Genomic DNA, 12,529 nt, shown 5'->3' with positions numbered 1-12,529 from the left:
GAATAATTCTGCCTTTTCTCCCACTAACTCTCATCTGCTGTGTTCAGCATTGGAGCAGCAAGCAGCCAAGCCTAGATTTGGTTACAAATTCGTTTACAATTGTGTGCCTAGGGTGGTCCAGCCTGCCTGGTTTTAAAGGAAGGAGCAATTGGCCACTGGCAGCATGCCAGGACTTCACTCTACTGAGGATAACAAAAGCCACTCCTGAGTACAAGCTGCTGGTGGCTGACTGACCCTTCAGCCAGGATTTCAGGGGTATCCCAGCAACTGCTACGAATGTATCTGTCTCGGGGATTCTCCTTTCCCCCTTCTCAGCATCAGCTGCCTGCAAGGCTCAGTTGGTGTGAAGAAAAACAGTATCTGAGAGTCAACGGACTTCAGCACTTGGGTAAGTCAAACCAGTAGCACACTGTGAATTTTCTGTCTGTTTTATTTGAGTTTCTGTGCCATTTGGACTTTGGGTCATTTGTGGTAATGCTTGGTCTGATGTAAGATTCTTAATGTCTTCTCTTCAGTCTCCCCTTTACTTTAGGAGTGCTGTGTTTGTTTCAGTAAATTTTAAATTGTTTAAAAACATGGAAAAGTTCAAAGACATGCCAGATTTTCTCGGACTCCATTAGATTAAATATTATGGCCTATTTGTACACATTTTAAAACTAATGAGCAAATTACAGTAAATAAAATTCAGAGCTCAAATGGTTAATCTGCAACTGTAGACTTTAGTAGGGTCTTCTAAAAGTCTATTTCTCACTTCTTTCTGCCTACTTAGAATCTGCATTTATTAAGCTACTGGTGTTGAAATAAAAATCACTTATTCAAAGTTACTTGGAGATTTTGGTTTTCTTAGATAGTTCAGCCAGTTCTAGCTAAAATGTAAGACATTGGAAATTTATTTAAAAGTTAAAAGAGAAAGGTAAAAAGACATTTTTAAAATCAAAAGTGCCATGAAAACTGTTTTACCCAAAATTTTCATCCACAACCTTTGTTGGATTACCTATCAGGAAAACAAAGTTTAGCCATGTGGACAGGTCCTGATTTTTTTCAGAAATAATTTGAATCTAGCCATCTTTTGTAGGCTGGTGAGTCTGTGATGCTGTATATGTGCATGTACTATGGTAGGGCTTGTGTTTAGAACACTACCAAATTGGTTTCTAAGTAAATGAATACTTGTAAATTAAGTCCAAAAGCCTATCAAGTTCATGTGAATTTAGTAATCATTAGTAAGTAAGAATTACTTTTAAATTATTGGTAAAATAAAAATGTCTTCAGAATTGTAAGCATATGTGTTTATCTGGGTTTGCTGATTGATTGTTTTATATTTGCCTCTGCTAAATATTTTTAAATGTTCGTTTGGCACAAAGGTTGTAAGATTATAAATCTAGCCAAAAATAGAAAACCTTTGTGTGTGTGTTTTCTTTTATTCCTCTCTTTGCTGATAAATAAAGCTAATTTAAGATTGTTTTTCAATGAAAACAGCTGAATCTTCTGAGCTATCAGCAAAATGCTCAGGTATTTAACTTTAAGGTTCACATTCAGGTGAACTTTTGATGCTCACAGGCTTTATAAATGGTTAACAGGAAAATAAGTTTAAATGATGACTAGCTTTGTCTAGTATCTCAGTTTTGAAAAATAATCTAGATAAGCTATGAAAAATAAGAACAATTGAGTACATGTAAATGGGATAAATTCTTTTAAGTGAAGTTTCTGTGTAATTTAAAATCTGAAAATTATTTTGAATTGAATAATAGATGCTCATTGGATGTCTGCAGCATTTCCAATTTAGAGAGGGTTATGATATGGGGAAGTGTGTTTCTAAAAATTATGTCTTGGTTTTATTTAAACAATGGTAGCATCTGACAGTTCAGCATTTCTTGCTTCCTAGTTTTCACTAACATTTAATTCAGTAGGAATAAGAATTCTAGTTAATATGTAATTCTGTAAGTTGTGTTCTAATTAAGAAAAAAAAAATTTAAGTAGAAGTTTACTTAAAAGGTACTTATAAAAGAAGGTAGAAAGGAACCATTAGTTACAAGACACTGATGTGAAGAACTCCTATACCCACGGGACTTCAAAAGACTTAGAGCCAATTTCAGTGTTCTAGTGTAGATAAGAATGGAGTTGGCCAGGCACACATTACTGTTTAGAACCCTTTTAAGTAAAGTAAGAGCAAAACCAGAAGCCAAAAAAATAAAGGTGACAAAATGACTTGTTTATAAATTCCATGTGTTGGATGTTTAGACATCTGTGGGTCTGTCTATGATTTGGAGGTGTGAATTAATTTTCACTCTCAAAACCAGTTCTTGCAGTCTTATATGCCCAATCCCTTCCATAATGGTTCCTGGGATCAAAGGAAGGTCCCCTGGTTCCTTTCTTCACATCGCTGTCCTGTACTCACTGGTTCCTTTCTACTTTCTTTGATAAACAATCTTTAAATAACCTTCTATCTTTTTCACCAAAAGGAAAATATATTTTGGTAAAAAAACTTATAAAGAAAAGATAATAATTTTGCATGAGGAAAAAAATTTATCTGGTGAATTTCTGTCCTAAAGTAAAATGACTGGTTATTTAGAAAAGAAGAAAGTCTAGGACAAAACAGTAAGTTCAATCATGTCATAGATGGTCCCTGTAATTCATGACAAGATTCACCAAAAAAAAAAAAAAAAAAAAAAAAAAAAACTAATGAAAGGAGTTTTGCATATGATTAAGTTGGTTGTAATTAAAAGGAAATTATTTACATAGTTTTTCTAAGAATAGTCCCCTAAGTTAAAACAATATTTTCTTAATGTATTGCTTTGCTCTTAATGGAATCCCAAGGGATTTTGATTCTTAATTCTATAACCTGTTTCTTTTGAAAAACTTCTCAGATTCATATCTCACAAGTTCAACTTTTGTTGTGTTTCACTGCTTTCGGCTTTTTCTCCCCTTGAGGCCTGAGATGATAACTGTGTTCTTCAGCTTTTTTGTCAGCTCCTGAAACATTTTTCTTCCAGTTTTCATTGCTGTTGTGGCCTGATGCTGAAATTTGTATCTTGAAGATCTAGAAAAGCAATGGTTTCCCCCACTGTAACTTGATTATGTACTTTGGCATCTCTGGATATTTCTAAATTTTTCTTTGTAATCAGGAAATTTTCCATGCAGTTACTAAGAGTCATGTATTCACCTGCTATGCTCATAAACTTGAATGTATTCTACCTGTGTCTATTTTCAAGTACTTTTTTCATCAGATTTCACTTCCAGATTATCTAAGTCTTTTCCATGAGGAAAAGCAGTCACACTGCAGAAGGTTTTTATTTGCCTTTTTGGCAACAAGCTTAAGAAACAAGATTTCTGACTTATCCAGGTAATTCCTCTTGTGTCTTTATTAGATTTTTGATTGTTTAGGAAAAGTGAAATTTAAAAGAATTAAGATGTTTACATCCATAAAGGTTTTTACATCCATATAATTTTCTGCATTGCATTTGAGGTCTTCTAATTATTATTCTTGCTTAAGTGAATAACTGCTATTTTATAACCACCTGTAATTCCATTTTGAGCAAATGTCTTGAGCTTTTTAACATCTTTGACAAATATCCTCAAATCAAATAAACATTGCTAATGCTTTACCTTTGGTTTTCTAGAATCAATAAACTTTGTTATTTTAAACTATAACTTACAAAAACAACAGAGATTACCTTTCTCTCTCTACCTAAAAGCTCCAGAATTTGAGAACTCTTCAATTCCACTGAGCTAATCTGTTTTGCATTGTCAATGTACTGTGGCTAAAGCTATACAATATAAGTTATAAAATAAAGCTGTATATAACAACAGTTATATATATAGACATTTAACAATATATAGATTATGTATATAGCACCTCCTTCTGAGCCCATGGATCATCATGGAAGGGGGTTAGGTGGATGAGACTGTAAGACCTGGTTTTGAAAGGTAAAATTATTTCAGACCCTCCAAATAATCAAAGACATGCCCATAGATGTCTAAACATCTGATAGCTCAACACATAGAATTTATAAACACATCAATTTTGTCAACTTTCTGTTTTGGCTTTTATTTTACTTTAAAGGCTTCTAAATATTAATGTGTGGCTGCCCAACTTCATTCTCCTCTAGACTAGAACACAGAAATCAGCTCTAAGCCTTTTGATTCGAAATCCCTTGGCTGTAGGAGTTCCACTGAGGGATGTGATGGATCCAGGGAAGGTAGGCACACCACCCTGGCATCTATATGGCACAAAATAGAAGCTTGGCCATCAATACTGCCTTTGGCATATCTTTACCCAAAAAAATGGCAAATGTATATTAAAAAATAAATTCTAAGCCTCCAACAGACTGAAAAGACCCCCTGCTTTAGCCAAGAGAACCCCAGGAGAAAAAGAACTTAAACACTTATTTCCCAGCTGTAATAGTGAAATAGGAAAGTCTCCCTTGTCCCCGTTGCAGGGCACACAACAGGAGGAGTGGCTCACTTCTTCAGTGCCCAGATGCTCAAACCTCTCAGGGGTATACAGATGGGCAGGCTGTGTCTCCGACCCCACAGCATTGTCTAGGGGTGGATGCTTACAGCTCCTCAAGCCCCAGTGTGTGTTTGCTACTGTGTGCTCTTTTAGTTTTGCCGTCTATGGGGTGCTTGTGTTAACCTGCTCAATTAGACTCTCTACCTGCTAACATGGATGAAGGGTTTTTTGTATCCTGGGTTCTTGCCTGGCCGTAGCAGAAGAATTGGATCACACCTGACCTTGGAGAATGAGTGCAAGGTTTTATTGAGTGGAGATAGTTCCCAATAGATGGGGGAAGCCAAAAGGGGATGGAGTGGGAAGGGTTTACCATGGAGTCGGGCCACTCAGCAGCCTGAGCTTTCCTCTGACTGCCACTGCCAAACTCTGCCTCATTCTGCTCCACAATGGCCTGCGAGTGTGCTGGCATCTGTTCTTTGCTCTTCCACCAGCATGCTCCCCTCGACACCCTCTTGACATCCAGCCACTTGTGTCTTCTTTGGCTGATGTGTTCCTCTTGACATCCAGCCGCACGAGTGTGTGCCTCATAGGGTCTCAGGGTTTTTATAGGCACAGGATGGCGGTGTAGGAGGCCAGAGTGGTCTTGGGAAGTGCAACTTTTGGGCAGGAAAACAAAAATGTCTGTCCTCTCCTAGGACTGCGGGCACAGGCCCAGAAGTAGAGCTGTAGCCAGGGACTATGCCCTCTGCTACTCAACACTTCCCTTCTCCACCTTCCATATAATTTAGGGGGACCATGCCCTTCCCTTCCCAAGACTTCCTTCTATATCAGTAGGACAGAAAGCCTGAAACATCTTGCTATAGCATCTCCCTTTTATGGTATAGTCACAACAACCAAAGACCAGCATTAATGTTAAAATGGAGACTGTAAGATTGACAGAACAGACTTTTTGTGTCAATAAGATACCAAATTATAAATAGGACATAAGGCCATTGGAGGCAAAGGTTAAGTCACACACTCTTACACTTAAAAAGTAAACTATATGCTAACTACCATGAGGTTTCTCCTTTATGTGTAACAGCTAAACAAGCCTTGAGATAAGCAATATCAAAACAATTTCTAACTCTGCCATGTGCTGACTAACTGACTCTCGGTCACTGTCCCGCCAGCCATAACTACAACTTTGGTTGGACAAGGGATGGATTTCAGTAACTTTCTCCAGATAAGAATACCACTGACCATGGAACAGTTCTGGCCAGTTTACAGAGATTATGTGCTAGTGTGCTTTTGTGTCCTGAGAAAAGCTTTCTGACTTATAGGGTCTAATTGCAGCACATATTAATGTTGTCTCCACCCCAAAGTAAAATGTGTTTTATGTTACATGCTTGTCTGTTCAATATGCATGTGTCAGACCACTTCATAAATATTCATAGCCCCTTCACTTGTTGAATATGTATGTTTAGCCAACTTGTATTCATATCCCACTGGAACCCTGGATACTACTGACAGTGGGAAACACATTTATTAACTTTCTTATGGATATGAGGACTGTATATTTTGTAGTTAACACCAGTCTATTTCCTGATTCAAGTAAGAATATGATGGTTAGAGAAAGGCCAGGAGAAACTTTGACTCACCTCTTTCTATAGCCTTTAGATGGCCATCTTGGAGACCATAATTGCTAGGAAAAACTAAAACTGATGAACCATAGTCTAAAAAGCAGCATTGCAAAAACAACAAGGAACTAATTTAACTTGGAATAATATGTTGTCATCTGCTCTGTTGTAAATTAGAATGGCTCCCTGAAGTGGGCACAAATTGAGTTCTTTTAACTTATTATATGATATACCATTCCAGGTTTCTGCCCCAGTGGAAAAAAATCAGCGAATACTTTAAGACATGTAGCAAATATGTTAAGACTCTAGGCACTGTATTAACTTCTGTCCATGAGGCTGTTTCTATCAGACCACTCAGCCCACAGATGTGGCACTATATCCTTTTTGACTGGGAGATTGGGTCTTCCTCAAGAGTAAAAAGGTAAAAAAGAAACAAGAATCTAAACAGACTTTCATTCCACAGACACTCCACATTAACCCCATTCAGCATGCAAGTAGCCAGATGAGAGAAGATGCCTGATATACCTGATGACATAAAACTATGGAATGAGTCTTTGACAGGGGGAAATTATAACAGTGAAACAGCAAAATAACTAATACAACTAACTCAATTTTTGTTTATGGGGCCTTTACTTATTTCTGCATATAGGCTAGGATAGTTTTAGAGCACTGGGAAAATATGCAAAAAAAAGCAATCATGCAGTTTTTAAAACAAATTCTGGGATTAAGGGGGAAGTATGTAAACAAGGATGTTTTATTAAACATTTATAGCAGCATTGTGACCTGACCAAGGACAAAGGAGCTCCCCACCTCCTTGGACCCTCACTGGTGCCAGATGTCGTTAGTCCTAGATGGGTTAACTAGAGAATTCTACAAAACATTTGAGGAAGAGATTATGCCAATTGTATATATTTCCTTTCTGAAGGTAGGAGCAGAGATAGTATTTCCTAAATCATTCTATGAGGCCGGCATTACTCTAATACAGGGAGAGATAAATAAACTGTGGTATATCCAGACAATGGAATATTATTAAGCATACAAAAAGAGTTAACAAGCTGTGAAAACGTGAAGGAACTTAAATGCATATTATGAAGAGAAAGAAACCAATCTGCATAGTACATACTATATGATTCCAACTATATGACATTCTGGAAAAGTCCATGCCATGGAGACAAGAAAAAAAAAAAAAAAAAAAGACCAGTGATTGCCAGGGGTTGGGAGGAGAGACTTCAGAAGAGTAGACAGAGCACATAGGATTGTTAGTGCCGTAAAACTATTCTGTATGTTAAATAATGGATACATGTCATTATACATTTTTCCAAGCCTATACAATGCACAACACCAAGGTGGAACTCTAATGCAAATCTTGAACTGTAGGTGATAATGATATGTCAATGTAGTTTCATCAGTTGTAACAAATGTACCAGTCTGGCGGGGGATGTTGATAATGGGAGAAACTGTGCATGTGTGGAGGCAGTAGGTGTGAGGGGAATATTGAGAACCATCCACTCACTTTTGCTGTGAGCCTAAAACTCCCCTAACAAAAGAAAAGCTTATTTTCAAAAAATGATATTATACTCTTTCTACTTTGAAAAATATGACACTGTTTTAATGAAAGTTTCATTGTTATTTATGTATGGTAAGGCCAAGAATTCAGGAGATAACTATCATTGAAAAGACAGTTTGCTATGCTCACAGACCCTAAGAGGCAGGGGTTACCCCACATGATAGGAAGGCGGGTCTTACAAGGATTCACTTTCAACGAGGAACATTCAGGGGAAGAAGGACAGGGACAGTGTGCAAAGAGCCTTTATTTGTGATTTCTGTGGGAAGGAATGAGTAAGGCAAGATAAGCAGTCATAGGATTGGCTAGTTTGAATAATTTTAGCAAGCCCTGGAGTTATGGAGCTCTCCATAGTTTTATGGAACCTGCCCCTTTGTGATCAGGTCAGGTAGACAGTGGCCCAGAATGTCAGAGCCTAATAAATAAGATACTAGGTTGGGAATATAGAAACTAGGTTGTTGGATATATAGCTGAAAAATGCACTTATGGGAGAGTTGTTCACTGTCTTTAAGATGGGCTAACCCTTAGGTGTGGTCCTTCCAGGGTCAGCAAGATGTCTAAGCATCATCACCATCATCATCATAAAGGAACCTGGTTAATATAGATACATTATAGGATGTACCTGCATTTTCTTTCCAAATGAAGCAATTTATGTTGTTGAGAAAATATTATAATTTATGTCTTGCCTCATTTTAAGCAATCAGTCAGGTTTAGTGAGTCCTGCCACTGATAATAGTTGTTTTTTCCTATGTTGATAACAAATGCAGCAACAAACATTTCCAAGTGTTTTTATTAAGTCAAATATCTTTCTTAGGTTAATGAATAGAGTGTAACTGTATATTCTGAATGCAGTAAAAATCAATAAACTGCTATACTGCTGCCTCAAGCCACAATAAAATTCCAGGGGTTCATTGTTGAAAATAATACATCTAAAATGATATTAAGCATGATTTGACTATAGTGGAAAAAAAAACAGTTGGATATGATTTGACTAAAGGAAAAAACTCATTATTTGGATAAAAATAAATTTATTTTCTCTACCTACATTCTACCTTCTACATTCTAACCCCTTACCATAAAATCCTACTATTCCTACATTCTATCCCATCACAGTGAAATCCAAAACTCTGGACTATTTATCCTGAAAGTCCCAAGGGAACAAAAACATAGATTATAGAGTTCTATAAACTATATATGAAGTGTGTAGTTTTCTGCCCAAATCATTTCTGTAGCGTGTCAGTCTAGCACATTTCACCATTACCAGTTTTATAGGCACTTCTTTTTCTTTTCTTTTTTTTTTTTTTTTTTTTTTTTTGAGATGGATTCTCACTCTGTCATGCAGGCTGGAGTATAGTGGTGTGATCTTGGCTAACTGCAACCTCTGCCGCCCAGGTTCAAGTGATTCTCCTGCCTCAGCCTCCCAGGTAGCTGGGATTACAGGTGCCTGCCACTGCGCCTGGTTAATTTTTGTAGTTTATGGTAGAGACAGGGTTTCACCATGTTGGCCAGGCTGGTCTTGAACTCCTGACTTTGTGACCCAACCACCTCGACTACCCAAAGTGCTGAGATTACAGACACGAGCCACGCATCCGACCATAGGCGTCCTTTCCTAGGACCCTCTTCCTATAGGATCTGTAGGAAGACCTATAGTTTTCTGGTTCTCATCATGTTCCCGAAGTAAATAGGATTATTTCATAGGTCCTTGGTTTTATTTTATAATTATACAATTATTAATGTTTTATCATAATATTAAATAATTTTATGAAAGTTATGAAATAACTTGGTCCTTACAGGCAAACTCATCAGATATTCAGAGCCTTCTTTGATCTCCAAAATTAATTGCAGATACATATTTTATATTTTATTCAGTCTTCCTAGAGTTCATTAAATGGTCTAGATACTCATTCTCATTTCTTTCACACAAAAAACATAGTTCAAGCACTAATTATATTAACAGCTAATTAATCTTTCCATAGCATATGTTTGCCTATCTTGCTGTTGTTAATTGATAGAAATCAGTGGCAGTTACCTTTTAATGAAGATTATTGCTGCACAGAATCTAAGCTCTAAAGGAAGTCAGAGCCCTGACTTTCTTTTCTCTTCTGCAGCTGCTTGGAGTAGTTTAGAATGCTCTGTACTTTTCCTTTCTTGCTGATGTGTTTAGAATGTTTGACCACATCAATCTCCTTAATTAATTACTATAAAATAAATGTATTAATATCAGCCATATTTTTTAGAAACTCTTTTTTCTCTTTATTGGCATTCACCCACTGATATGATTTGGCTGTGTCCTCACCCAAATCTCAGCTTGAACTGTAACTCCCACAACTCCCATGTGTTGGAGGGATCAGGTGAGAGATAATTGAATCACAGGAGTGGTTTCACCCATACTGTTCTCCTGGTAGTGAATAAGTCCTGTGATATCTGATGGTTTTATAAGTGGTTTCCCCTTTTGCTTGGCTCTTATTCTCTATTTTCTGCCTGCCGCCACGTAAGACGTGCCTTTTGTCTTCCATCATGACTGTGAGGCCTCCCCAGCCACATGGAACTGTGAGTCCATTAACCTCTTTTTCTTTATAAATTACCCAGTCCAAGGTATGTTTTTATCAGCAGTGTGAAAACAGAGTAATACACCCACCCACAACTTGTTATTCATATATGCATGTTTTTCAGTAGAGGGCATGTTATTTCTGTATATTATTGTGATTGGCATAATAATTTGGTTTTTCATTGATGAGTGCTGAGATATTGACAGTCTTCTCATATGTAAAGTGACATAATTCATGCTATAGTTACTTGCCCTTACTATATTTGCCATTTAAATTATTTTCCTTTAAAGAGAAAATAATATTTAAAATTTAATTGATTTAATCAGGTCTTTTGGTGATTAATGCTTTGCTGTCTTTTGCTTCCTGGCTCAAACATCACCTCCTCAGAGATGGCTTCCCTAGCTATCATATGCAAATAAGTTTCAATAACTTCTCAGGCTCTGTTTATAACTTTATTTTTATTTGTTTATTACATGTACTACTAGATGGCAGCGTTTGGTTTATTTTATTTTATTCCATTAAACAGCTCTCTCCCATGATAGTATCCTCCATTAAAAGGAGTCTTTGTTTGTCCCATTATCCGGAAACTATTGGTTGAGGAAGTTGAAAAAAGAAGGAGTGGTGTTATCTTCATTTAAAAATGAGAATTCCGGGATGTTGATAAATTCCTCAATGTTACATGCTGAGTTCTCCAAAAAATGGCTAATGTGAGTTTGGAGGCTGAGATTCCCAAGATCTGCAGTTGCCAACCTGGAAACTGAGGAGAGCCAATAATATAATTCTAGTCTAAAGCCTGGAGAACCAAGATTGTCAATGGCGTTAAGTTTCAGTGCAAGTCTGAGTCCAAAGACAGAAGACCCATGTCTTAGCTTGAAGATAGTCTGGCAGGGAACAAATTCCCTGTTATTCAGCCCTTTTGTTCTATTTATCCCTTCAATAGATTGTAGTATGCATACCCACACGGTGGAGAACCATCTACTTTACTGTCTCTATTGATTCAAGTGTAAATCTTCTCGAAAAATACTCTCATAGACACACCTATAATAATTAACCACCTATCTGGATAGTCTCTGGCCAAGTTAAGTTGACACATAAAATTAACCATCATCACACTTGTTGACAGGTGAAAGCTGACACGTTATGATTTTTCACCAAATAATGATATTCACCAAATCATATTGCGTTTCTTTTGGGGCAGATGTCACATGATGCATTACTTTTTAAACTCCCTTTAAATCTATAAGCCAGGTGCGTTTTAGCTCATTAAGCATTTGTGAATTGATCATTTCAATATTAAGCTCTTAAAGGTTGATGACAGTAGTACAGAGTGGCTTCAGTATTATTTGAAGTGCTCAGAATCTTTGTATGTGTGAAGCTATATTCTGTATGAAAACTAGAAATTTCTGTGAATTTTGGTACAATCTATCAGTGTCAATAATAAGTGAATCTCTGAGGGAGAAAGAAATCTACAGTTTAAACATGTAGCCAAAGAGGCAGCTGCTTAACTTTAAATTAAGACAGTTGAAACCTCTAAATATTTTCTACCTCTCAAATGGACAAAAATGAATTTTTTTCATCTACTTTCAGTGTAGTTCATTGTCATTCGTTTGAGTTCACAAGGAAATTTCTTTGTTGTCTTTACACATTCTTACACCCCTTTTTGGAAAACTATATAAAGTATATAGCAACAACAACTAAAACAAATGTTTCTATATTTATTCACATTTTCTCAGGTAAAACATTCTTCTGAGATTTTATCCAATATTGACATTAAGAGTCAACTTAGAAGGAAAAAAAAAGTCAACATACTTCACAAAATAAACAGAACAAAACAAACAGTTTCACAAATGCCTTTGCATTTCAGCGCATTCTAACTTCCACATGGCACACATTCTAATTTAATTTCGCAATCATATGCATTGCAATTTCTAATATATAACCTAGTATGATGTTTTCTGTCATTATTTAATTTTTATATTGTATTTATGTATCACAATTGGCAATTTGTCTTGAATTATAAGGACTTGATTGCCCATTATGACAGAAATAAAGAAAGCTGCATCACCTGTACTTATAATCCCACTCTTAATTATATACACTCAGCACTGATCCTTGGCTTTCTCATGTATTATTTGTCATTTATTTTGAAGCCTTTTATTCTACCCCAAAACACTGTCTTTGCACAGTAAGAAAACAAAAGCCCCAAATATTTGTCATATTTTCTATTCACCGGGTTCTGTGTCTGCAGGTTTGCATTTGTTTGTTTGTTTAGAGAAAGAGTCTTGCTCGGTCTCCCAGGCTGGAGTGCAGTGGCTCAATCAATCTCAGCTCACCGCAACCTCTACCTCCG

The sequence above is a fragment of the Sapajus apella genome, unplaced genomic scaffold, assembly GCF_009761245.1.
Source record: "Sapajus apella isolate SASKATOON/1434 unplaced genomic scaffold, GSC_monkey_1.0 scaffold5, whole genome shotgun sequence".
Lineage (NCBI taxonomy): Eukaryota > Metazoa > Chordata > Mammalia > Primates > Cebidae > Sapajus > Sapajus apella.
The sequence above is the reverse complement of the archived record's forward strand: the minus strand, read 5'-3'. Positions refer to the sequence as shown.